This window comes from Brienomyrus brachyistius, chromosome 2 (genome assembly GCF_023856365.1).
Source record: "Brienomyrus brachyistius isolate T26 chromosome 2, BBRACH_0.4, whole genome shotgun sequence".
In the NCBI taxonomy this organism is placed as follows: Eukaryota; Metazoa; Chordata; class Actinopteri; order Osteoglossiformes; family Mormyridae; genus Brienomyrus; species Brienomyrus brachyistius.
Genome location: NC_064534.1, coordinates 36,019,051 through 36,046,402, shown reverse-complemented (window position 1 = coordinate 36,046,402; position 27,352 = coordinate 36,019,051). Strand labels below are relative to the sequence as shown.

The 27,352-nt window shown below is 42.8% G+C and overlaps 5 non-coding genes across 5 annotated transcripts; all 5 read right to left on the bottom strand.

Moving 5' to 3' along the window:
- Nucleotides 1-8,646: 8,646 nt before the first annotated feature.
- On the bottom strand, nucleotides 8,647-8,765 carry LOC125732567 (5S ribosomal RNA). The gene has a single exon (XR_007391943.1). It is a non-coding gene; the product is annotated as a 5S ribosomal RNA (ribosomal RNA).
- Nucleotides 8,766-9,845: 1,080 nt separating this feature from the next.
- Nucleotides 9,846-9,964, bottom strand: LOC125731263 (5S ribosomal RNA). The gene has a single exon (XR_007391549.1). It is a non-coding gene; the product is annotated as a 5S ribosomal RNA (ribosomal RNA).
- A 1,078-nt stretch (nucleotides 9,965-11,042) lies between these two features.
- LOC125733864 (5S ribosomal RNA) lies at nucleotides 11,043-11,161 on the bottom strand. The gene has a single exon (XR_007393198.1). It is a non-coding gene; the product is annotated as a 5S ribosomal RNA (ribosomal RNA).
- A 9,828-nt stretch (nucleotides 11,162-20,989) lies between these two features.
- On the bottom strand, nucleotides 20,990-21,108 carry LOC125731052 (5S ribosomal RNA). Its single transcript, XR_007391341.1, has one exon. It is a non-coding gene; the product is annotated as a 5S ribosomal RNA (ribosomal RNA).
- Nucleotides 21,109-22,186: 1,078 nt separating this feature from the next.
- Nucleotides 22,187-22,305, bottom strand: LOC125732339 (5S ribosomal RNA). Its single transcript, XR_007391721.1, has one exon. It is a non-coding gene; the product is annotated as a 5S ribosomal RNA (ribosomal RNA).
- Between the last annotated feature and the right edge of the window lie 5,047 nt (nucleotides 22,306-27,352).

The window sequence follows — 27,352 nt, the reverse complement described above, 5'->3', positions numbered from 1 at the left end:
ATGATGGAGTTATTTATGAACAGCCCCAAACGATAATCAATAGTTTCTAATCGTAACGTATTCTTTGCTGTTCCTACCCAGGGAAAAAGAGACATTAATACTTTCTGGTCTGTAGACCAATGTTTGAACTCCTGGGGAACATCTGAACCCCAGACACTGTCATGAGGACGGAGAGAAGCTGTAGTTATGATGGACCGGCGCCTGCGGTTCGCTGGTGTAGACGACAGTGACACCAGGAAAGTATGGTCTGACACAAAGATTGGAGCGCACACACCATACCAGTTATAGGGCAAAACGAAATATGCGCGGGGTCCACATAACCAAGCTACTCCTTGCACCCAGTAGGTGCCATTACTAAATCCACTTATGTTTACCGGGGCACCTTCTCCGTGTACTAGTATTTGGGCACAGTTGGTGGTGTTCCCCATATGGTGGGTGCCGTTCATTTGGTCATAACACATTGAGTGATTAAATGTTTTAGGGTCCATGTTCAGGTGGACAGATAAAGGTAAGGATATATTTGACACTTTTATAGCAAAATCGATCCAAAACTGCTGTGCACATACGCCATTATCCAAACCAGCAGTATATGGATCTGTGTCATTTATTTTTATATTATCATGCTGATAGCCTACACCTGCAAAAGAGGCAGCACACTTTGCTTGTGACTTATTCATAGGTTTCCCATATATAGTTAATCCATCGGCATGAGATGGCATGTGGGTACAGACATAACAATTAGTTAAATTGTCTTTCTTTGCTGAATCATAAACATAACAGTACCAGTAATTTTGTAGGAAAGGATGGGTCTCATTTGTGGAGATAGGTCTCAGGTGGGAACCATCATGTGTCCATCTAGGTGGGCGAAACACCTGCTCTGGTGAGTGCAGAAGCAGACCAACAATTCCCATAAAGAGAATTACACCGAGAGTTACCTTACCACATCCCCACCCAATCAGAGCCATTCTAAATGGAGTGCAGATCAGCTGTTTTCTTCACCGGGTTGAGACGTCAGTATCCTATTGATTGCTGCGCCTTTGTAGCGGACTTCCACTGCTACTCCGAAGGTACAGAGGTCTCTGATACGGGCTTGATGGGCTTACAGTGACTCTTATGTATCCAGGAAGGTCGCTCTGCTATTTTCACCGCTGTTGGTGTTGTGAGCAGGACTTGATAGGGTCCGTCCCACCGGGGTGTGCTCCAATCCTTTCGCAACAGGACCTTGACCAGGATCCAATCTCCTGGCTGCAGATTATCCTGTTGAACAGAAACAGAATTTACTGGCAGACTACTGGGGTTATGTTTTTGTTGTGATGATAATAGCTTACGCATCCAATCGGCTAACGTATTTTCTCTGTCTGCTTTTCCTATATCACTCATTTCGGTTGCTAAGGGAAACGGTCTACCATACACTATTTCAAATGGTGTCAATCCTGCAGGAGTGGGAGTTATTCTCATCCATAATTTTACTAGAGACAAACATTCTGGCCACGGTCTTTTTGTCTCTTCCACTGTCTTTCTGAGTCTTGTTTTAATGGTGCCGTTGGTCCTTTCCACTAAGCCTGCGCTCTGGGGGTGATAAGCGCAATGATTTTTGATCGTAAACCCGAGTGCTTGTGAGCAAAGGGACATGGTTTGATTCACAAAATGAGTCCCATTGTCCGATCTTATAATATGAGGTATGCCATAGGTAGGGAAATAATGGCCTACCAAACATTTTGCAACGGTCATTGCATCACAGTGTTTTACAGGGTATATTTCTACCCACTTAGAAAAGGTGTCTATAATGACTAGACAGTACTTCTTCCCTTGTGACCAAGATAATTCAATGAAATCCATATGTACAATTTGAAATGGATATTCAGCTGCGGGAAACTGGCCACGTTTTGGCCTTATGTTGCCTTGTGCATTGTGTTTACAGCAAATTAAGCACGCTCGACAAAATTGTTTTGCATAATCAGAAAAATTTATAGTATAAAAGTATTGTTGGATAATATGTACCATCCCTCCTGTTGAGACATGGGTGTGTCCATGGCTCACTAAGGCAGCTGTCTTGTATAAATTTTTTGGTAGGATGGGCTTGTCATTCATATAATAAGTTTTCCCTTGTTGTATTGCTCCTCTCTTAATCCAGCTCTGTATTTCTGTTTTAGGTGCATGAGTCTGTGCATCACATAGTACATCACTATCTATCAACAAGACATCTGTAACATTTAAGGCAGGTTGTTTTTGTGCAGCACTTTTTGCCGTCATGTCCGCAAAACTGTTTCCTTTAGCTATTGCGGAAGCATCAGTTTGGTGTGCCTTACATTTGCATATCGCAAGGCAATATGGTAATTGCACAACATCTAACAACCTGAGTAATAGGTTCGTATGAGTTAAAGATGTTCCTTGCGATGTCTTGAATCCTCTATTTTTCCACACTCTTGCATGGTGATGAACAGCTCCAAACACATATTGACTATCAGTGTATATTGTAAGTGGCTTGTTTTTGAAGAGCTCGCATGCCCTAATTACAGCATAGAGTTCAGCCACTTGTGCTGAACAAGCAGGGGGAAGTGCATTGGCCTCCAACACTTCAGTAGATGTAACTACAGCATATCCGACCTTGTTCTTCCCCATGTCATTTTTTGATGCTGATCCATCTACAAAAACAACCGTTGAATCTGGTATTGGGGTCTGTAAAATATCTGCTCTTGGTTTGGTTTGTTCTTCCACAACTGCTTTGCACGAATGTGGCTCTCCATCTTCCGCTGTCGGAAGAAGGGTGCTAGGGTTGAGAGGACCACATCGCTGTATTGTGATGTTTGACTGTGAAAGCAGGAGTGAGACTAGGGTCAGATGTCTAACATGTGTGAGGAATGGCAGTGGCGTCTGCAGTAAAACTAAAGAAACTGAATGTGGCACCTTCAAAGTGAGTGGGTGACACAACACTAATTCTGCTGATAATTTCACTGCTTCTGCAGCAGCTGCACATGCCTGCAAACACTGCGGAAAACCAGCTGCCACTGCATCTAATCGTTTAGAATAGAACGCTAATGGCCTCTCTTTTGCGCCGAATGGCTGTGTTAATACTGCCTTCATATACCCTTGATTTGCATCAACACATAGGGTAAATGGTTGTTGATAATCTGGCAGAGCAAGTGTCACATTAGTTTGTAACATTATTTTTAGATTTGTGAATGCCAATTCTCCTTCTTTTGTCCACTGAATTTTATCTTTCAGTGCCATGTCCTTCCCATAAATCAGGGTTTGTAAAGGTTGAACGAGTGCAGCATAATCAGGTAACCATTCCCTGCAATAATTGCAAAGTCCTAAGAAGGACATCATTTGCTGTTTAGTCTTTGGCTTTGGTGCCTCTTGTATTGCCTGTTTTCTAGTTTCTAATAACGATCGACCTTTTTGGGAGAGTTTATGTCCAAGATATATAACTTCCTCTCTGCAATACTGTAATTTTTGTTTTGATGCCTTATGTCCTGTATCATACAAATGCTGTAACACTAACAGTGTGGCTTCTTTGCAATGCTGTTTTGTATCTGAAGCAATTAATATATCATCTACATACAATAGCACTTGACTATGGGACGGTATTTTACAGGAACTCATTGAATACCGTAGTGCCATTGTATATATACATGTGGACTTTCTGAAAACCCTTGAGGGAGTCTAGTGTATGTGTATTTATGTCCTTTATAAGTGAAACCAAATAAGTGTTGTGAATCAGGATGTAGTGGTACTGAGAAAAAGGCATTACTCAGATCCACTACTGAAAAATACTTCTTGTCAGGGGACAAGGAATTTAACAAAAGGTGTGGATTAGGCACATCTGGTGCAGCATGTTGTACTATTTCATTTACTGGTCTTAAATCCTGCACCATGCGCCATTTCCCTGTATGTCCCTTCTGGACGGGGAAGATAGGAGTATTGCAAGTGGCCTCAGGAGCCTCTCGCAATATTCCTGATGCCAACATATCCTGCACTACAGGGGCTATACCTTTCTCTGCTTCAGGTTTTAACGGGTATTGTCTAACTACCGGACGGTGTTCTGATTTCACAATTACTTTGTAAGGTGGAAACCCCTTTACCAGTCCTACATCAGTGGGGGAGGACGACCACAACCCTTCCGGGAGGCGATCTAGATCTGGACATGATCCCTCCTCCAGGGTTGGAAAAATTTGTCAGGTTGGGTCCTGCAAGTGTGTGGTGAGAGTGGTTTGAACTCTCCATCCCAAAGGAAACCGCCACACATTGTGTTTTTTGTCATAGCTCCAAAAGGAGCCAGGTACGGGTTGGTAGTCATTGTAACTGTGCATGGAATCTCGTAAGAACATCTCTACATCCTTCCACTGCATCTGAGGTGGTTTTGATAGAGATACGTGTGGTGTTCCCCCTCTGAACACAGCCTGTTGTTTATTAGATAAGATGACTGAAGCAGCAGAAAAGCCAGTAGTGGAGTTAACATATATATGTTGTAAGGTGATACAAGTGTCTTGAAGGGCATGAAACGTTTTGTCATAGGCATAATCTGGTCCTGGGGTGCCTTTGTACCACATAGTGACGTGTAAGGCATCGTCAGGCATGAACTGGGTTTGTTTAGGGGACTGCTTTTCTCTAGTTTTTCTCAATATTTCACGTGTCTGTGCTGTCCCCCCCAGATCTAGGGACCAATAATACTGTGGAGCTGACATGCCATGTATCACGAAAGTTTGCTTTTCTACTATAGCCTTCATGCCAGTGGGTGTTGCAATCACACTAATACCCATTTGTATCATAAGATCCCTTCCTAACAGATTGACTGGACATGAAGGGCTTATTAGCACTTGGGCGTGACATTCTAACTCTGTTTCCTCATCTTTTATGCTAACTGGATTTGTCAATTGATGACTTTTGGCTTGGCCTCCTGCAGTTCGGATATTTATGGAGGACGAGGAAAAGGTGACCCTTGGAGGGCTAGTGGTTAACACTGTTCTACAGGCTCCGGTATCACATAGGCACTCATATATTTTCCCATTTATAATAAGCCTTCGTTTTGGTAGTTCTTCAAGTTGTTTTAGTGCTAGCAGTTGGCAAACTGCTTGCAAATCTATCTCTTCTGTCTCATCCTGTTTTTGCAGCTTATCTGGCTCTTTTGATAGTTCACAGGCTAATTGTCATTGATTCTCTGTGGAATTTGGGTTGTTTATAAACTTGGTTCTACATTGCCTAGCTAAGTGCCCAAGTTTTCCGCATGTCCAGCAAGTGTTATCTTGCTGTAATAAATTTCGCTGATTGCTCCTAAAAGCACCTCTCCCCCTTCCTCGGCCTCGTGACCTTCCTCTGAACCCTCCCCTCCCCGGAGGATTCATATGTATTATTGCAACAGTATCATTAGCAGCAAACACTGCGTCTGATTTCTGTTTTTGTGCTGTATGGGCGTGTTGGGCATATTCTAGGGCTTGCTGCACTGAACCAGTATTCTGATGTACCCAATGTTTATCTATGTATCTCTTCAGTTCAGGTTTTAGCCCTGTGATGAACGCACGTTTTAACTGTTGCTGATAAACTCCTCCATTTTCCTCATTATGAGGAATTCCTGAATTCCCTCTAAACACCACTCTCATCCTATCCATAAAATCCTCTGGCTCTTCTCCATCTTTTTGCTTGCATTGTGCAATTCTGCCATAATCTGCTCGTCTCATAAACACTGTCTCTATCCTTCCATGTAATTGCTGCATACTCTGTTGCAGAGCTTGTGAATTATGTGCAAGTGGTTGATTGTCTGGTCCATGACCAGTAAAGTCTCCTGCTACTCTTCCCCATTTATGATTGAACAGCTGTCTTAAACATTGGAACATTTCTCTACCATTCAGGTGGAAACTGCTCTGTAGTTCCAATATTGCTGTCCAAAATTCTGGTACCCCTTCATCAACAGGAGGTATTCCCTTTAATGCTGCCGTTCTATCTTCAGCTGTCCATGGTCTATAGACTAACATTGTTTCAGGTCCTCCATCTGGCTCTCTATTAGGGTTTGCCACCTCCACTAGGGGGCATTGTAATTCTATTTCTTCCTCTTCACTATCAATATCAATGCCTTCATTTCGCGGATGCCATCGAACCTTAGCAGTAGCTAGATCGCGCACAGGGTATAACGTAGGATCTCTACTCCTAGTTATAATGGGGGAAGAAGGAAGAGCTGATGGCTTCTTTGGTATTGTGCCCATAGCTGATGGTTGTTTTATTTCCCTTCTATCTACGGGTTGCATGGGGGCAGGCAATAGTGGCGGTGCTGGTGGTCTATTTTCTCTATGTTTTATTTTGGCCACCGTCTCATCATCTAAAGTGACTAGAGCGGCTGCAGTTAATTTATCCTTTCTATCATCCTTTTTCTGCTTTCTACGTACATCTCTTAACTTACTTTGTTCCAACCAATTATCTGAATACTTATATTCTTTTTTCCTTTTCTCCAATTTTCCTTTTTTCAAGGTTTGTAACATTTCTAGTCTTAAATTTCCTTGTAATTTTAAGATATCTGGAGTGTGGAGTTTCCCTTCAAACCCATGTTTTTTTCTCCACCTCTGATTACTTATTTGTCCTGAACCTGGTTTATATCCTTCCATAAACTTCTCATCTCCCTCTAGTTCAATCCTCTTACTCTGATTCTTTCCCATTTTTTTTCTTTCCCGTCTCCGCACTACACAGGTCCTGGGTGGAATTTCACTGGTACGAGATATATGGGAGGACACCAATACGGCCTTCTACTGCACGCTGTTCGTGCAGCGGTATCGGTTTTCAGGGATGAAACCCGTCCTTGATCCTTCAATCACCAGTACTTCTTTCCCACCAGGCAAAATAAGAAATGGACTGACCAAAGCAACTCTAAGCCTCTATAATAGTCTTAGTCCAGTCATTCACACAATACATGCATGTTCATATTTCGCTTAATTACGGCTAAGCCTAACCCCTTTTCTGCTTAATTACGGCTAAGCCTAACCCCTTTTCTGCTTAATTACGGCTAAGCCTAACCCACGTCAATTGACCCGGTTATTTAGCTGAATAACCTTTGTTGTCTCACCTGTCCTGTGTGCCTGTGTTCCGCCACCGAGGTCCGTCAGACATCACCAGACGTCGAGCGCAGTTCTAACCACCAGCCTGATGACGAATTCACGTCACAGGTCTTTCTTGCACCCGTCTCCGAGTGGCTGTCGACAGACTTCGGTGTCGCTCCTCTCGGTGCGCTGGCGATGTCGTCAGGTGTCCTCGGATCCGGCTCGAAGGACCAAATAATATGTTGGAGAAAGCGTCAGGCTTTCCACTCCAACCCTGCACACAGGACCAAACTACAATACAGTATATGTTGGAGAAAGCGACAGGCTTTCCACTCCAACTCTGTACACACCATTAATTACGAGACAACACACTTAGAGTTTTATTTGCACAAGGGTAACCACACTCTCTGCATGCTAGGCTACAATGTGTTACAAAGGGTGGTTCCCCTTGGCACCTTTATTTATAGTCAATGGGGGGCAGGGGTCTTGGAGTGAGAACAAAGAAAAGACTGTGAGAGAAGAAGAAGTTCTGGTTTTACTCAGGTGGACAACTATTTAAACACGTGCTCAGGATACGTGTAAACTAATATAATCTAAAGTATGAAGGTAAAGAAAAACAAAATAATGTATATACATATTTACACTCATTGCTGATTATACAGAAATGATAACAAATGATTACTAACAGTTTCTTCAACCTAACACTCAGCCAGCAGCCTACCACAATTATTCCATTCTTTCCGCATCCGCACACTTCCTTCTTTTTAACTCCTTTTCACTACCGCACAGGTTAATCGCCACACGTCCCCCGCCGGCAAACATTACTCCTTTGCCTACTGCATGCAGGCTTCTCTTAACGACCCTCTGTTATCAACTCCGCTAACAGCCACAAAATCTCCGCCGCACGAAGCCCACTGGTAGCTGCTGAATCACATGCTTCCCCAAAACGTCGCGCTGTCAGAACACTGGGAGCTACACACACCAACAAGTCCATACTGCAGGCTGCAGCCAGAACAATTTTCTACATTCAAACATCGACGGCCTCTTCTCTCTAAAAATTCACCAGACCGCTTCTACCACCAGCAAAGAAGTTTCCATCCCTAATTCCTCTGTGATTCCCACTAACCTAAACATTAAGCTGGCATTGAAGGGTGTGAATTACCCCGGCCAATCTGTTCTTTTAAATACAGCTTTTAGCAAGTTTTGAAAGGAGAAGAGCAGAACTTGCTATGCCAATAATATCGAGTCTTCTGTGGCGAAGTGGTTTTTGCATAGAAAACAAAGCTGTCAGTTGAAGAGGAATAATATCAGTACTTTGTTTAAAACTGTGTGTAAAAAGCTGTCTCTTTATCATTAACAATAAGTTGTAAAACGTGAATGGGGAGTGACAGTCTTCAAGTTTGTGAGAAGATCGCGCCCTGGTGGAATAAAGGCACGAACAGCTTACAGCACCTAGAATTACCAGGAAGTATTTAAAGTAAAACGGTGTGTAACAGCTGCCTTTATGAATGAGAGAAAAATATATATATATATATATATAAAATAGTAAAATGGAAGGGGAGTGATAGATTTAAATTAATCGTGAAGTGGAGCGCCCCCTGTATAAAGTAAAAGTGAGAAAAGCTTACAGCACCTGGTATTCCCAGGAGGTCTCCCATCCAAGTACTAACCAGACCCTACCCTGCTTGGCTTCCGAGATCGGATGAGATCGGGCGTGTTCAGGGTGGTATGGCCATAAGCGAGAGACGCGACCAAAAACAGCCCTTTTGCATTACACGCGTCTATACATGCCAGTTAGTCCCATTGGATCCTACTCCTGGTTTTTTTTTTTTTTTTTATCTGACTCACACTGCAGCATCACCATCCAATCGGCAGCGCCGGACCCACACCAAACATTCACCAAACTACTCAGCCGGCAGCCTACCACAATTGTTCCATTCTTTCCGCATCCGCACACTTCCTTCCTTTTAACTCCTTTTCACTACCGCACAGGTTAATCGCCACACGTCCCCCGCCGGCAAACATTACTCCTTTGCCTACTGCATGCAGGCTTCTCTTAACGACCCTCTGTTATCAACTCCGCTAACAGCCACAAAATCTCCGCCGCACGAAGCCCACTGGTAGCTGCTGAATCACATGCTTCCCCAAAACGTCGCGCTGTCAGAACACTGGGAGCTACACACACCAACAAGTCCATACTGCAGGCTGCAGCCAGAACAATTTTCTACATTCAAACATCGACGGCCTCTTCTCTCTAAAAATTCACCAGACCGCTTCTACCACCAGCAAAGAAGTTTCCATCCCTAATTCCTCTGTGATTCCCACTAACCTAAACATTAAGCTGGCATTGAAGGGTGTGAATTACCCCGGCCAATCTGTTCTTTTAAATACAGCTTTTAGCAAGTTTTGAAAGGAGAAGAGCAGAACTTGCTATGCCAATAATATCGAGTCTTCTGTGGCGAAGTGGTTTTTGCATAGAAAACAAAGCGGTGAGTTGAAGAGGAATAATATCAGTACTTTGTTTAAAACTGTGTGTAAAAAGCTGTCTCTTTATCATTAACAATAAGTTGTAAAACGTGAATGGGGAGTGACAGTCTTCAAGTTTGTGAGAAGATCGCGCCCTGGTGGAATAAAGGCACGAACAGCTTACAGCACCTAGAATTACCAGGAAGTATTTAAAGTAAAACGGTGTGTAACAGCTGCCTTTATGAATGAGAGAAAAATATATATATATATATAAAATAGTAAAATGGAAGGGGAGTGATAGATTTAAATTAATCGTGAAGTGGAGCGCCCCCTGTATAAAGTAAAAGTGAGAAAAGCTTACAGCACCTGGTATTCCCAGGTGGTCACCCATCCAAGTACTAACCAGACCCTACCCTGCTTAGCTTCCAAGATTAGACTAGATCGGGCGTGTTCAGGGTGGTACGGCCATAAGCGAGAGACGCTACCAAAAACAGCCCTTTTGCATTACACGCCTCTATACATGCCAGTTGGTCCCATTGTATCCTACTAATGTTTTTTTTTTTTTTTTATCTGACTCACACTGCAGCCCCACCATCCAATCGGCAGCGCCGGACCCACACCAAACATTCACCAAACTACTCAGCCGGCAGCCTACCACAATTATTCCATTCTTTCCGCATCCGCACACTTCCTTCTCTTTAACTCCTTTTCACTACCGCACAGGTTAATCGCCGCACGTCCACCGCCAGCAAACATTACTCCTTTGCCTACTGCATGCAGGCTTCTCTTAACGACCCTCTGTTATCAACTCCGCTAACAGCCACAAAATCTCCGCTGCACGAAGCCCACTGGTAGCTGCTGAATCACATGCTTCCCCAAAACGTTGCGCTGTCAGAACACTGGGAGCTACACACACCAACAAGTCCATACTGCAGGCTGCAGCCAGAACAATTTTCTACATTCAAACATCGACGGCCTCTTCTCTCTAAAAATTCACCAGACCGCTTCTACCACCAGCAAAGAAGTTTCCATCCCTAATTCCTCTGTGATTCCCACTAACCTAAACATTAATCTGGCATTTAAGGGTGTGAATTACCCCGGCCAACCTGCTCTTTTAAATACAGCTTTTAGCGAGTTTTGAAAGGAGGAGAAGAGCAGACCTTGCTATGCCAATAATATCGAGTCTTCTGTGGTCAAGTGGTTTTTGCATAGAAAACAAACCGGTGAGTTGAAGAGGAATTATATCAGTACTTTGTTTAAAACTGTGTGTAAAAAGCTGTCTCTTTATCATTAACAATAAGTTGTAAAACGTGAATGGGGAGTGACAGTCTTCAAGTTTGTGAGAAGATCGCGCCCTGGTGGAATAAAGGCACGAACAGCTTACAGCACCTAGAATTACCAGGAAGTATTTAGAGTAAAACGGTTTCTAAAAGCTGCCTTTATGAAAGAGAGAAAAAATATATATATATAAAATAGTAAAATGGAAGGGGAGTGCTAGATTTAAATTAATCGTGAAGTGGAGCGCCCCCTGTATAAAGTAAAAGTGAGAAAAGCTTACAGCACCTGGTATTCCCAGGTGGTCTCCCATCCAAGTACTAATCAGACCCTACCCTGCTTAGCTTCCGAGATCAGATGAGATCGGGCGTGTTCAGGGTGGTATGGCCGCAAGTGAGAGACGCTACCAAAAACAGCCCTTTTGCATTACACGCCTCTCTCTATACATGCCAGTTGGTCCCATTGCATCCTACTAATGTTTTTTTTTTTTTTTTTATCTGACTCACACTGCAGCCCCACCATCCAATCGGCAGCGCCGGACCCACACCAAACATTCACCAAACTACTCAGTGTTGGAGAAAGCGTCAGGCTTTCCACTCCAACCCTGCACACAGGACCAAACTACAATACAGTATATGTTGGAGAAAGCGACAGGCTTTCCACTCCAACTCTGTACACACCATTAATCACGAGACAACACACTTAGAGTTTTACTTGCACAAGGGTAACCACACTCTCTGCATGCTAGGCTACAAAGGAATGTGTTACAAAGGGTGGTTCCCCTTGGCACCTTTATTTATAGTCAATGGGAGGCAGGGGTCTTGGAGTGAGAACAAAGAAAAGACTGTGAGAGAAGAAGAAGTTCTGGTTTTACTCAGGTGGACAACTATTTAAACACGTGCTCAGGATACGTGTAAACTAATATAATCTAAAGTATGAAGGTAAAGAAAAACAAAATAATGTATATACATATTTACACTCATTGCTGATTATACAGAAATGATAACAAATGATTAATAACAGTTTCTTCAACCTAACAGTCCCTCCTGTTTATCATGACAGTATGATCAGAAGCATCAGTATTGTACAAATTGCAAAAACACTTTCAGCACAACCGTCATTCAGATCACATCATCATCATTATTAAGAGGGCTAGACAAGGTTAGTAAATCCATTCGTTCTTCTGCAGTGTATAGCAGAAAAACAGAACTAAAAGTATGTTGTATCATGGAACGGAGGCAGGGTATAATACAAATGAAACAACAACATACAAATAATAATGTAACAAGAATGGGGAGTGAGAACTTTAGCAGTAACTGCCACCAGGACCCAGTAAGAAACCAATTCAACCATGAGGGGCCAGCATGAGGGTCTAAGGTCATGATCTTTTGAAGTTCTCGCAGACGGTCCAAGGCTGTAGTCATGTTGGGTGAGTGCACATTATCGGGAATATATGTACAGCAGGTATTATTTAAGAGCACGCACACACCACCTTGTGCAGCAGTAAGTATGTCTAAAACCATTCTATTCTGAATGACCATCTGTTTAATAGCATCTATCTCTCCATTCTGTTGCTCATTTATTATGATGGAGTTATTTATGAACAGCCCCAAACGATAATCAATAGTTTCTAATCGTAACGTATTCTTTGCTGTTCCTACCCAGGGAAAAAGAGACATTAATACTTTCTGGTCTGTAGACCAATGTTTGAACTCCTGGGGAACATCTGAACCCCAGACACTGTCATGAGGACGGAGAGAAGCTGTAGTTATGATGGACCGGCGCCTGCGGTTCGCTGGTGTAGACGACAGTGACACCAGGAAAGTATGGTCTGACACAAAGATTGGAGCGCACACACCATACCAGTTATAGGGCAAAACGAAATATGCGCGGGGTCCACATAACCAAGCTACTCCTTGCACCCAGTAGGTGCCATTACTAAATCCACTTATGTTTACCGGGGCACCTTCTCCGTGTACTAGTATTTGGGCACAGTTGGTGGTGTTCCCCATATGGTGGGTGCCGTTCATTTGGTCATAACACATTGAGTGATTAAATGTTTTAGGGTCCATGTTCAGGTGGACAGATAAAGGTAAGGATATATTTGACACTTTTATAGCAAAATCGATCCAAAACTGCTGTGCACATACGCCATTATCCAAACCAGCAGTATATGGATCTGTGTCATTTATTTTTATATTATCATGCTGATAGCCTACACCTGCAAAAGAGGCAGCACACTTTGCTTGTGACTTATTCATAGGTTTCCCATATATAGTTAATCCATCGGCATGAGATGGCATGTGGGTACAGACATAACAATTAGTTAAATTGTCTTTCTTTGCTGAATCATAAACATAACAGTACCAGTAATTTTGTAGGAAAGGATGGGTCTCATTTGTGGAGATAGGTCTCAGGTGGGAACCATCATGTGTCCATCTAGGTGGGCGAAACACCTGCTCTGGTGAGTGCAGAAGCAGACCAACAATTCCCATAAAGAGAATTACACCGAGAGTTACCTTACCACATCCCCACCCAATCAGAGCCATTCTAAATGGAGTGCAGATCAGCTGTTTTCTTCACCGGGTTGAGACGTCAGTATCCTATTGATTGCTGCGCCTTTGTAGCGGACTTCCACTGCTACTCCGAAGGTACAGAGGTCTCTGATACGGGCTTGATGGGCTTACAGTGACTCTTATGTATCCAGGAAGGTCGCTCTGCTATTTTCACCGCTGTTGGTGTTGTGAGCAGGACTTGATAGGGTCCGTCCCACCGGGGTGTGCTCCAATCCTTTCGCAACAGGACCTTGACCAGGATCCAATCTCCTGGCTGCAGATTATCCTGTTGAACAGAAACAGAATTTACTGGCAGACTACTGGGGTTATGTTTTTGTTGTGATGATAATAGCTTACGCATCCAATCGGCTAACGTATTTTCTCTGTCTGCTTTTCCTATATCACTCATTTCGGTTGCTAAGGGAAACGGTCTACCATACACTATTTCAAATGGTGTCAATCCTGCAGGAGTGGGAGTTATTCTCATCCATAATTTTACTAGAGACAAACATTCTGGCCACGGTCTTTTTGTCTCTTCCACTGTCTTTCTGAGTCTTGTTTTAATGGTGCCGTTGGTCCTTTCCACTAAGCCTGCGCTCTGGGGGTGATAAGCGCAATGATTTTTGATCGTAAACCCGAGTGCTTGTGAGCAAAGGGACATGGTTTGATTCACAAAATGAGTCCCATTGTCCGATCTTATAATATGAGGTATGCCATAGGTAGGGAAATAATGGCCTACCAAACATTTTGCAACGGTCATTGCATCACAGTGTTTTACAGGGTATATTTCTACCCACTTAGAAAAGGTGTCTATAATGACTAGACAGTACTTCTTCCCTTGTGACCAAGATAATTCAATGAAATCCATATGTACAATTTGAAATGGATATTCAGCTGCGGGAAACTGGCCACGTTTTGGCCTTATGTTGCCTTGTGCATTGTGTTTACAGCAAATTAAGCACGCTCGACAAAATTGTTTTGCATAATCAGAAAAATTTATAGTATAAAAGTATTGTTGGATAATATGTACCATCCCTCCTGTTGAGACATGGGTGTGTCCATGGCTCACTAAGGCAGCTGTCTTGTATAAATTTTTTGGTAGGATGGGCTTGTCATTCATATAATAAGTTTTCCCTTGTTGTATTGCTCCTCTCTTAATCCAGCTCTGTATTTCTGTTTTAGGTGCATGAGTCTGTGCATCACATAGTACATCACTATCTATCAACAAGACATCTGTAACATTTAAGGCAGGTTGTTTTTGTGCAGCACTTTTTGCCGTCATGTCCGCAAAACTGTTTCCTTTAGCTATTGCGGAAGCATCAGTTTGGTGTGCCTTACATTTGCATATCGCAAGGCAATATGGTAATTGCACAACATCTAACAACCTGAGTAATAGGTTCGTATGAGTTAAAGATGTTCCTTGCGATGTCTTGAATCCTCTATTTTTCCACACTCTTGCATGGTGATGAACAGCTCCAAACACATATTGACTATCAGTGTATATTGTAAGTGGCTTGTTTTTGAAGAGCTCGCATGCCCTAATTACAGCATAGAGTTCAGCCACTTGTGCTGAACAAGCAGGGGGAAGTGCATTGGCCTCCAACACTTCAGTAGATGTAACTACAGCATATCCGACCTTGTTCTTCCCCATGTCATTTTTTGATGCTGATCCATATACAAAAACAACCGTTGAATCTGGTATTGGGGTCTGTAAAATATCTGCTCTTGGTTTGGTTTGTTCTTCCACAACTGCTTTGCACGAATGTGGCTCTCCATCTTCCGCTGTCGGAAGAAGGGTGCTAGGGTTGAGAGGACCACATCGCTGTATTGTGATGTTTGACTGTGAAAGCAGGAGTGAGACTAGGGTCAGATGTCTAACATGTGTGAGGAATGGCAGTGGCGTCTGCAGTAAAACTAAAGAAACTGAATGTGGCACCTTCAAAGTGAGTGGGTGACACAACACTAATTCTGCTGATAATTTCACTGCTTCTGCAGCAGCTGCACATGCCTGCAAACACTGCGGAAAACCAGCTGCCACTGCATCTAATCGTTTAGAATAGAACGCTAATGGCCTCTCTTTTGCGCCGAATGGCTGTGTTAATACTGCCTTCATATACCCTTGATTTGCATCAACACATAGGGTAAATGGTTGTTGATAATCTGGCAGAGCAAGTGTCACATTAGTTTGTAACATTATTTTTAGATTTGTGAATGCCAATTCTCCTTCTTTTGTCCACTGAATTTTATCTTTCAGTGCCATGTCCTTCCCATAAATCAGGGTTTGTAAAGGTTGAACGAGTGCAGCATAATCAGGTAACCATTCCCTGCAATAATTGCAAAGTCCTAAGAAGGACATCATTTGCTGTTTAGTCTTTGGCTTTGGTGCCTCTTGTATTGCCTGTTTTCTAGTTTCTAATAACGATCGACCTTTTTGGGAGAGTTTATGTCCAAGATATATAACTTCCTCTCTGCAATACTGTAATTTTTGTTTTGATGCCTTATGTCCTGTATCATACAAATGCTGTAACACTAACAGTGTGGCTTCTTTGCAATGCTGTTTTGTATCTGAAGCAATTAATATATCATCTACATACAATAGCACTTGACTATGGGACGGTATTTTACAGGAACTCATTGAATACCGTAGTGCCATTGTATATATACATGTGGACTTTCTGAAAACCCTTGAGGGAGTCTAGTGTATGTGTATTTATGTCCTTTATAAGTGAAACCAAATAAGTGTTGTGAATCAGGATGTAGTGGTACTGAGAAAAAGGCATTACTCAGATCCACTACTGAAAAATACTTCTTGTCAGGGGACAAGGAATTTAACAAAAGGTGTGGATTAGGCACATCTGGTGCAGCATGTTGTACTATTTCATTTACTGGTCTTAAATCCTGCACCATGCGCCATTTCCCTGTATGTCCCTTCTGGACGGGGAAGATAGGAGTATTGCAAGTGGCCTCAGGAGCCTCTCGCAATATTCCTGATGCCAACATATCCTGCACTACAGGGGCTATACCTTTCTCTGCTTCAGGTTTTAACGGGTATTGTCTAACTACCGGACGGTGTTCTGATTTCACAATTACTTTGTAAGGTGGAAACCCCTTTACCAGTCCTACATCAGTGGGGGAGGACGACCACAACCCTTCCGGGAGGCGATCTAGATCTGGACATGATCCCTCCTCCAGGGTTGGAAAAATTTGTCAGGTTGGGTCCTGCAAGTGTGTGGTGAGAGTGGTTTGAACTCTCCATCCCAAAGGAAACCGCCACACATTGTGTTTTTTGTCATAGCTCCAAAAGGAGCCAGGTACGGGTTGGTAGTCATTGTAACTGTGCATGGAATCTCGTAAGAACATCTCTACATCCTTCCACTGCATCTGAGGTGGTTTTGATAGAGATACGTGTGGTGTTCCCCCTCTGAACACAGCCTGTTGTTTATTAGATAAGATGACTGAAGCAGCAGAAAAGCCAGTAGTGGAGTTAACATATATATGTTGTAAGGTGATACAAGTGTCTTGAAGGGCATGAAACGTTTTGTCATAGGCATAATCTGGTCCTGGGGTGCCTTTGTACCACATAGTGACGTGTAAGGCATCGTCAGGCATGAACTGGGTTTGTTTAGGGGACTGCTTTTCTCTAGTTTTTCTCAATATTTCACGTGTCTGTGCTGTCCCCCCCAGATCTAGGGACCAATAATACTGTGGAGCTGACATGCCATGTATCACGAAAGTTTGCTTTTCTACTATAGCCTTCATGCCAGTGGGTGTTGCAATCACACTAATACCCATTTGTATCATAAGATCCCTTCCTAACAGATTGACTGGACATGAAGGGCTTATTAGCACTTGGGCGTGACATTCTAACTCTGTTTCCTCATCTTTTATGCTAACTGGATTTGTCAATTGATGACTTTTGGCTTGGCCTCCTGCAGTTCGGATATTTATGGAGGACGAGGAAAAGGTGACCCTTGGAGGGCTAGTGGTTAACACTGTTCTACAGGCTCCGGTATCACATAGGCACTCATATATTTTCCCATTTATAATAAGCCTTCGTTTTGGTAGTTCTTCAAGTTGTTTTAGTGCTAGCAGTTGGCAAACTGCTTGCAAATCTATCTCTTCTGTCTCATCCTGTTTTTGCAGCTTATCTGGCTCTTTTGATAGTTCACAGGCTAATTGTCATTGATTCTCTGTGGAATTTGGGTTGTTTATAAACTTGGTTCTACATTGCCTAGCTAAGTGCCCAAGTTTTCCGCATGTCCAGCAAGTGTTATCTTGCTGTAATAAATTTCGCTGATTGCTCCTAAAAGCACCTCTCCCCCTTCCTCGGCCTCGTGACCTTCCTCTGAACCCTCCCCTCCCCGGAGGATTCATATGTATTATTGCAACAGTATCATTAGCAGCAAACACTGCGTCTGATTTCTGTTTTTGTGCTGTATGGGCGTGTTGGGCATATTCTAGGGCTTGCTGCACTGAACCAGTATTCTGATGTACCCAATGTTTATCTATGTATCTCTTCAGTTCAGGTTTTAGCCCTGTGATGAACGCACGTTTTAACTGTTGCTGATAAACTCCTCCATTTTCCTCATTATGAGGAATTCCTGAATTCCCTCTAAACACCACTCTCATCCTATCCATAAAATCCTCTGGCTCTTCTCCATCTTTTTGCTTGCATTGTGCAATTCTGCCATAATCTGCTCGTCTCATAAACACTGTCTCTATCCTTCCATGTAATTGCTGCATACTCTGTTGCAGAGCTTGTGAATTATGTGCAAGTGGTTGATTGTCTGGTCCATGACCAGTAAAGTCTCCTGCTACTCTTCCCCATTTATGATTGAACAGCTGTCTTAAACATTGGAACATTTCTCTACCATTCAGGTGGAAACTGCTCTGTAGTTCCAATATTGCTGTCCAAAATTCTGGTACCCCTTCATCAACAGGAGGTATTCCCTTTAATGCTGCCGTTCTATCTTCAGCTGTCCATGGTCTATAGACTAACATTGTTTCAGGTCCTCCATCTGGCTCTCTATTAGGGTTTGCCACCTCCACTAGGGGGCATTGTAATTCTATTTCTTCCTCTTCACTATCAATATCAATGCCTTCATTTCGCGGATGCCATCGAACCTTAGCAGTAGCTAGATCGCGCACAGGGTATAACGTAGGATCTCTACTCCTAGTTATAATGGGGGAAGAAGGAAGAGCTGATGGCTTCTTTGGTATTGTGCCCATAGCTGATGGTTGTTTTATTTCCCTTCTATCTACGGGTTGCATGGGGGCAGGCAATAGTGGCGGTGCTGGTGGTCTATTTTCTCTATGTTTTATTTTGGCCACCGTCTCATCATCTAAAGTGACTAGAGCGGCTGCAGTTAATTTATCCTTTCTATCATCCTTTTTCTGCTTTCTACGTACATCTCTTAACTTACTTTGTTCCAACCAATTATCTGAATACTTATATTCTTTTTTCCTTTTCTCCAATTTTCCTTTCTTCAAGGTTTGTAACATTTCTAGTCTTAAATTTCCTTGTAATTTTAAGATATCTGGAGTGTGGAGTTTCCCTTCAAACCCATGTTTTTTTCTCCACCTCTGATTACTTATTTGTCCTGAACCTGGTTTATATCCTTCCATAAACTTCTCATCTCCCTCTAGTTCAATCCTCTTACTCTGATTCTTTCCCATTTTTTTTCTTTCCCGTCTCCGCACTACACAGGTCCTGGGTGGAATTTCACTGGTACGAGATATATGGGAGGACACCAATACGGCCTTCTACTGCACGCTGTTCGTGCAGCGGTATCGGTTTTCAGGGATGAAACCCGTCCTTGATCCTTCAATCACCAGTACTTCTTTCCCACCAGGCAAAATAAGAAATGGACTGACCAAAGCAACTCTAAGCCTCTATAATAGTCTTAGTCCAGTCATTCACACAATACATGCATGTTCATATTTCGCTTAATTACGGCTAAGCCTAACCCCTTTTCTGCTTAATTACGGCTAAGCCTAACCCCTTTTCTGCTTAATTACGGCTAAGCCTAACCCACGTCAATTGACCCGGTTATTTAGCTGAATAACCTTTGTTGTCTCACCTGTCCTGTGTGCCTGTGTTCCGCCACCGAGGTCCGTCAGACATCACCAGACGTCGAGCGCAGTTCTAACCACCAGCCTGATGACGAATTCACGTCACAGGTCTTTCTTGCACCCGTCTCCGAGTGGCTGTCGACAGACTTCGGTGTCGCTCCTCTCGGTGCGCTGGCGATGTCGTCAGGTGTCCTCGGATCCGGCTCGAAGGACCAAATAATATGTTGGAGAAAGCGTCAGGCTTTCCACTCCAACCCTGCACACAGGACCAAACTACAATACAGTATATGTTGGAGAAAGCGACAGGCTTTCCACTCCAACTCTGTACACACCATTAATTACGAGACAACACACTTAGAGTTTTATTTGCACAAGGGTAACCACACTCTCTGCATGCTAGGCTACAATGTGTTACAAAGGGTGGTTCCCCTTGGCACCTTTATTTATAGTCAATGGGGGGCAGGGGTCTTGGAGTGAGAACAAAGAAAAGACTGTGAGAGAAGAAGAAGTTCTGGTTTTACTCAGGTGGACAACTATTTAAACACGTGCTCAGGATACGTGTAAACTAATATAATCTAAAGTATGAAGGTAAAGAAAAACAAAATAATGTATATACATATTTACACTCATTGCTGATTATACAGAAATGATAACAAATGATTACTAACAGTTTCTTCAACCTAACACTCAGCCAGCAGCCTACCACAATTATTCCATTCTTTCCGCATCCGCACACTTCCTTCTTTTTAACTCCTTTTCACTACCGCACAGGTTAATCGCCGCACGTCCCCCGCCAGCAAACATTACTCCTTTGCCTACTGCATGCAGGCTTCTCTTAACGACCCTCTGTTATCAACTCCGCTAACAGCCACAAAATCTCCGCCGCACGAAGCCCACTGGTAGCTGCTGAATCACATGCTTCCCCAAAACGTCACGCTGTCAGAACACTGGGAGCTACACACACCAACAAGTCCATACTGCAGGCTGCAGCCAGAACAATTTTCTACATTCAAACATCGACGGCCTCTTCTCTCTAAAAATTCACCAGACCGCTTCTACCACCAGCAAAGAAGTTTCCATCCCTAATTCCTCTGTGATTCCCACTAACCTAAACATTAAGCTGGCATTGAAGGGTGTGAATTACCCCGGCCAATCTGTTCTTTTAAATACAGCTTTTAGCAAGTTTTGAAAGGAGAAGAGCAGAACTTGCTATGCCAATAATATCGAGTCTTCTGTGGCGAAGTGGTTTTTGCATAGAAAACAAAGCGGTCAGTTGAAGAGGAATAATATCAGTACTTTGTTTAAAACTGTGTGTAAAAAGCTGTCTCTTTATCATTAACAATAAGTTGTAAAACGTGAATGGGGAGTGACAGTCTTCAAGTTTGTGAGAAGATCGCGCCCTGGTGGAATAAAGGCACGAACAGCTTACAGCACCTAGAATTACCAGGAAGTATTTAGAGTAAAACGGTTTCTAAAAGCTGCCTTTATGAAAGAGAGAAAAAATATATATATATAAAATAGTAAAATGGAAGGGGAGTGCTAGATTTAAATTAATCGTGAAGTGGAGCGCCCCCTGTATAAAGTAAAAGTGAGAAAAGCTTACAGCACCTGGTATTCCCAGGTGGTCTCCCATCCAAGTACTAACCAGTCCCTACACTGCTTAGTTTCCAAGATCAGATGAGATCGGGCGTGTTCAGGGTGGTATGGCCGCAAGCAAGAGATGCTACCAAAAACATCCCTTTTGCATTACACGCCTCTATACATGCCAGTTGGTCCCATTGGATCCTACTAATGTTTTTTTTTTTTTTTTATCTGACTCACACTGCAGCCCCACCATCCAATCGGCAGCGCCGGACCCACACCAAACATTCACCAAACTACTCAGCCGGCAGCCTACCACAATTATTCCATTCTTTCCGCATCCGCACACTTCCTTCTTTTTAACTCCTTTTCACTACCGCACAGGTTAATCGCCGCACGTCCCCCGCCGGCAAACATTACTCCTTTGCCTACTGCATGCAGGCTTCTCTTAACGACCCTCTGTTATCAACTCCGCTAACAGCCACAAAATCTCCGCCGCACGAAGCCCACTGGTAGCTGCTGAATCACATGCTTCCCCAAAACGTCACGCTGTCAGAACACTGGGAGCTACACACACCAACAAGTCCATACTGCAGGCTGCAGCCAGAACAATTTTCTACATTCAAACATTGACGGCCTCTTCTCTCTAAAAATTCACCAGAACGCTTCTACCACCAGCAAAGAAGTTTCCATCCCTAATTCCTCTGTGATTCCCACTAACCTAAACATTAAGCTGGCATTGAAGGGTGTGAATTACCCCGGCCAACCTGCTCTTTTAAATACAGCTTTTAGCGAGTTTTGAAAGGAGGAGAAGAGCAGACCTTGCTATGCCAATAATATCGAGTCTTCTGTGGTCAAGTGGTTTTTGCATAGAAAACAAACCGGTGAGTTGAAGAGGAATAATATCAGTACTTTGTTTAAAACTGTGTGTAAAAAGCTGTCTCTTTATCATTAACAATAAGTTGTAAAACGTGAATGGGGAGTGACAGTCTTCAAGTTTGTGAGAAGATCGCGCCCTGGTGGAATAAAGGCACGAACAGCTTACAGCACCTAGAATTACCAGGAAGTATTTAGAGTAAAACGGTTTCTAAAAGCTGCCTTTATGAAAGAGAGAAAAAATATATATATATAAAATAGTAAAATGGAAGGGGAGTGCTAGATTTAAATTAATCGTGAAGTGGAGCGCCCCCTGTATAAAGTAAAAGTGAGAAAAGCTTACAGCACCTGGTATTCCCAGGTGGTCTCCCATCCAAGTACTAATCAGACCCTACCCTGCTTAGCTTCCGAGATCAGATGAGATCGGGCGTGTTCAGGGTGGTATGGCCGCAAGCGAGAGACGCTACCAAAAACAGCCCTTTTGCATTACACGCCTCTCTCTATACATGCCAGTTGGTCCCATTGCATCCTACTAATGTTTTTTTTTTTTTTTTTATCTGACTCACACTGCAGCCCCACCATCCAATCGGCAGCGCCGGACCCACACCAAACATTCACCAAACTACTCAGTGTTGGAGAAAGCGTCAGGCTTTCCACTCCAACCCTGCACACAGGACCAAACTACAATACAGTATATGTTGGAGAAAGCGACAGGCTTTCCACTCCAACTCTGTACACACCATTAATCACGAGACAACACACTTAGAGTTTTACTTGCACAAGGGTAACCACACTCTCTGCATGCTAGGCTACAAAGGAATGTGTTACAAAGGGTGGTTCCCCTTGGCACCTTTATTTATAGTCAATGGGAGGCAGGGGTCTTGGAGTAAGAACAAAGAAAAGACTGTGAGAGAAGAAGAAGTTCTGGTTTTACTCAGGTGGACAACTATTTAAACACGTGCTCAGGATACGTGTAAACTAATATAATCTAAAGTATGAAGGTAAAGAAAAACAAAATAATGTATATACATATTTACACTCATTGCTGATTATACAGAAATGATAACAAATGATTAATAACAGTTTCTTCAACCTAACAGTCCCTCCTGTTTATCATGACAGTATGATCAGAAGCATCAGTATTGTACAAATTGCAAAAACACTTTCAGCACAACCGTCATTCAGATCACATCATCATCATTATTAAGAGGGCTAGACAAGGTTAGTAAATCCATTCGTTCTTCTGCAGTGTATAGCAGAAAAACAGAACTAAAAGTATGTTGTATCATGGAACGGAGGCAGGGTATAATACAAATGAAACAACAACATACAAATAATAATGTAACAAGAATGGGGAGTGAGAACTTTAGCAGTAACTGCCACCAGGACCCAGTAAGAAACCAATTCAACCATGAGGGGCCAGCATGAGGGTCTAAGGTCATGATCTTTTGAAGTTCTCGCAGACGGTCCAAGGCTGTAGTCATGTTGGGTGAGTGCACATTATCGGGAATATATGTACAGCAGGTATTATTTAAGAGCACGCACACACCACCTTGTGCAGCAGTAAGTATGTCTAAAACCATTCTATTCTGAATGACCATCTGTTTAATAGCATCTATCTCTCCATTCTGTTGCTCATTTATTATGATGGAGTTATTTATGAACAGCCCCAAACGATAATCAATAGTTTCTAATCGTAACGTATTCTTTGCTGTTCCTACCCAGGGAAAAAGAGACATTAATACTTTCTGGTCTGTAGACCAATGTTTGAACTCCTGGGGAACATCTGAACCCCAGACACTGTCATGAGGACGGAGAGAAGCTGTAGTTATGATGGACCGGCGCCTGCGGTTCGCTGGTGTAGACGACAGTGACACCAGGAAAGTATGGTCTGACACAAAGATTGGAGCGCACACACCATACCAGTTATAGGGCAAAACGAAATATGCGCGGGGTCCACATAACCAAGCTACTCCTTGCACCCAGTAGGTGCCATTACTAAATCCACTTATGTTTACCGGGGCACCTTCTCCGTGTACTAGTATTTGGGCACAGTTGGTGGTGTTCCCCATATGGTGGGTGCCGTTCATTTGGTCATAACACATTGAGTGATTAAATGTTTTAGGGTCCATGTTCAGGTGGACAGATAAAGGTAAGGATATATTTGACACTTTTATAGCAAAATCGATCCAAAACTGCTGTGCACATACGCCATTATCCAAACCAGCAGTATATGGATCTGTGTCATTTATTTTTATATTATCATGCTGATAGCCTACACCTGCAAAAGAGGCAGCACACTTTGCTTGTGACTTATTCATAGGTTTCCCATATATAGTTAATCCATCGGCATGAGATGGCATGTGGGTACAGACATAACAATTAGTTAAATTGTCTTTCTTTGCTGAATCATAAACATAACAGTACCAGTAATTTTGTAGGAAAGGATGGGTCTCATTTGTGGAGATAGGTCTCAGGTGGGAACCATCATGTGTCCATCTAGGTGGGCGAAACACCTGCTCTGGTGAGTGCAGAAGCAGACCAACAATTCCCATAAAGAGAATTACACCGAGAGTTACCTTACCACATCCCCACCCAATCAGAGCCATTCTAAATGGAGTGCAGATCAGCTGTTTTCTTCACCGGGTTGAGACGTCAGTATCCTATTGATTGCTGCGCCTTTGTAGCGGACTTCCACTGCTACTCCGAAGGTACAGAGGTCTCTGATACGGGCTTGATGGGCTTACAGTGACTCTTATGTATCCAGGAAGGTCGCTCTGCTATTTTCACCGCTGTTGGTGTTGTGAGCAGGACTTGATAGGGTCCGTCCCACCGGGGTGTGCTCCAATCCTTTCGCAACAGGACCTTGACCAGGATCCAATCTCCTGGCTGCAGATTATCCTGTTGAACAGAAACAGAATTTACTGGCAGACTACTGGGGTTATGTTTTTGTTGTGATGATAATAGCTTACGCATCCAATCGGCTAACGTATTTTCTCTGTCTGCTTTTCCTATATCACTCATTTCGGTTGCTAAGGGAAACGGTCTACCATACACTATTTCAAATGGTGTCAATCCTGCAGGAGTGGGAGTTATTCTCATCCATAATTTTACTAGAGACAAACATTCTGGCCACGGTCTTTTTGTCTCTTCCACTGTCTTTCTGAGTCTTGTTTTAATGGTGCCGTTGGTCCTTTCCACTAAGCCTGCGCTCTGGGGGTGATAAGCGCAATGATTTTTGATCGTAAACCCGAGTGCTTGTGAGCAAAGGGACATGGTTTGATTCACAAAATGAGTCCCATTGTCCGATCTTATAATATGAGGTATGCCATAGGTAGGGAAATAATGGCCTACCAAACATTTTGCAACGGTCATTGCATCACAGTGTTTTACAGGGTATATTTCTACCCACTTAGAAAAGGTGTCTATAATGACTAGACAGTACTTCTTCCCTTGTGACCAAGATAATTCAATGAAATCCATATGTACAATTTGAAATGGATATTCAGCTGCGGGAAACTGGCCACGTTTTGGCCTTATGTTGCCTTGTGCATTGTGTTTACAGCAAATTAAGCACGCTCGACAAAATTGTTTTGCATAATCAGAAAAATTTATAGTATAAAAGTATTGTTGGATAATATGTACCATCCCTCCTGTTGAGACATGGGTGTGTCCATGGCTCACTAAGGCAGCTGTCTTGTATAAATTTTTTGGTAGGATGGGCTTGTCATTCATATAATAAGTTTTCCCTTGTTGTATTGCTCCTCTCTTAATCCAGCTCTGTATTTCTGTTTTAGGTGCATGAGTCTGTGCATCACATAGTACATCACTATCTATCAACAAGACATCTGTAACATTTAAGGCAGGTTGTTTTTGTGCAGCACTTTTTGCCGTCATGTCCGCAAAACTGTTTCCTTTAGCTATTGCGGAAGCATCAGTTTGGTGTGCCTTACATTTGCATATCGCAAGGCAATATGGTAATTGCACAACATCTAACAACCTGAGTAATAGGTTCGTATGAGTTAAAGATGTTCCTTGCGATGTCTTGAATCCTCTATTTTTCCACACTCTTGCATGGTGATGAACAGCTCCAAACACATATTGACTATCAGTGTATATTGTAAGTGGCTTGTTTTTGAAGAGCTCGCATGCCCTAATTACAGCATAGAGTTCAGCCACTTGTGCTGAACAAGCAGGGGGAAGTGCATTGGCCTCCAACACTTCAGTAGATGTAACTACAGCATATCCGACCTTGTTCTTCCCCATGTCATTTTTTGATGCTGATCCATCTACAAAAACAACCGTTGAATCTGGTATTGGGGTCTGTAAAATATCTGCTCTTGGTTTGGTTTGTTCTTCCACAACTGCTTTGCACGAATGTGGCTCTCCATCTTCCGCTGTCGGAAGAAGGGTGCTAGGGTTGAGAGGACCACATCGCTGTATTGTGATGTTTGACTGTGAAAGCAGGAGTGAGACTAGGGTCAGATGTCTAACATGTGTGAGGAATGGCAGTGGCGTCTGCAGTAAAACTAAAGAAACTGAATGTGGCACCTTCAAAGTGAGTGGGTGACACAACACTAATTCTGCTGATAATTTCACTGCTTCTGCAGCAGCTGCACATGCCTGCAAACACTGCGGAAAACCAGCTGCCACTGCATCTAATCGTTTAGAATAGAACGCTAATGGCCTCTCTTTTGCGCCGAATGGCTGTGTTAATACTGCCTTCATATACCCTTGATTTGCATCAACACATAGGGTAAATGGTTGTTGATAATCTGGCAGAGCAAGTGTCACATTAGTTTGTAACATTATTTTTAGATTTGTGAATGCCAATTCTCCTTCTTTTGTCCACTGAATTTTATCTTTCAGTGCCATGTCCTTCCCATAAATCAGGGTTTGTAAAGGTTGAACGAGTGCAGCATAATCAGGTAACCATTCCCTGCAATAATTGCAAAGTCCTAAGAAGGACATCATTTGCTGTTTAGTCTTTGGCTTTGGTGCCTCTTGTATTGCCTGTTTTCTAGTTTCTAATAACGATCGACCTTTTTGGGAGAGTTTATGTCCAAGATATATAACTTCCTCTCTGCAATACTGTAATTTTTGTTTTGATGCCTTATGTCCTGTATCATACAAATGCTGTAACACTAACAGTGTGGCTTCTTTGCAATGCTGTTTTGTATCTGAAGCAATTAATATATCATCTACATACAATAGCACTTGACTATGGGACGGTATTTTACAGGAACTCATTGAATACCGTAGTGCCATTGTATATATACATGTGGACTTTCTGAAAACCCTTGAGGGAGTCTAGTGTATGTGTATTTATGTCCTTTATAAGTGAAACCAAATAAGTGTTGTGAATCAGGATGTAGTGGTACTGAGAAAAAGGCATTACTCAGATCCACTACTGAAAAATACTTCTTGTCAGGGGACAAGGAATTTAACAAAAGGTGTGGATTAGGCACATCTGGTGCAGCATGTTGTACTATTTCATTTACT